Source organism: Schistocerca nitens, chromosome 3, assembly GCF_023898315.1.
Source record: "Schistocerca nitens isolate TAMUIC-IGC-003100 chromosome 3, iqSchNite1.1, whole genome shotgun sequence".
NCBI lineage: Eukaryota > Metazoa > Arthropoda > Insecta > Orthoptera > Acrididae > Schistocerca > Schistocerca nitens.
In genome coordinates this window covers 159144899-159145809 of record NC_064616.1, presented here as the reverse complement: position 1 = coordinate 159145809, position 911 = coordinate 159144899, and positions in this window count along the sequence as shown.

The following is a 911-nucleotide window of genomic DNA, read 5'->3' as shown; positions in this document are numbered from 1 at the left end:
TGTCACAATTGTTACTCGGAGCGTGCAAAGAGCAAGGCTAGTTCCACAATGTCTACATTTACGCCTTTCCTTCTTATTACCAGTTGGACTAGCGGCGCCACAACACGCAAAGGCAAACCACAACTCCAGTACCGCCAGTCCAACCAGTTACGTACCGCGCTTCCAACGCTAGAGCATTAACATCCGGCACTTTCCGGTTACCGCTTCGGAACAGTCCCCTCCTTCCCCCTTGCCAATGTCTGATAAACAAACTGCCTCACCAGCGATATCACGAGTCACAAGGTAGAAGTACTGCCAACCTCTGTATTTCCAACCCTGGCACACCGGTAAATGTTCATTTATTCATGAAAGTCGGATTTTGGCGTACATGTTTTAATCTAAACTTTCTCTTGTTCTTCCTAGGAGAGGTATATTTAATTCGTTGAGGTTCTGAAATTCGTCTGATAGCTAGCATAATTAGAGTAGTGGGGCAAGGAGGTTTCAGGGATGCTTTTGATATCAAATTATTTGAATGAGTAATTAAATTAATCAATTAATTATTCCTTCCACATATGGAAAGTCCCCAGCCCATCGGAGGAAATCCCCTTCCGGGAAATCCCCAGTTCTTCTCACCCCTTCTCACCCCTTGGAGATCACACCTGTATGCTGCACAAGACTCGAACCTGGGACCTTTGCCTCTGAAGTTTGGAAGGTAAAAGAAAAGCTTCAGACAATTTTGGTATGAAATTGATTGACTAATTAATAACACTGTTAAATTAAGTTGCCTCTGCCCACTCCCTCCCTACCTGGAAAAAAGGCGAGAAATTCAAAATCGGTAGAAAATTAAAAATCGGCAGTAAATTCAAATTTTCGTGGTTATTTCGAATTTTCGCGGTAAAGTCAAATGCTAAATACATTGTATTACGGAGGAC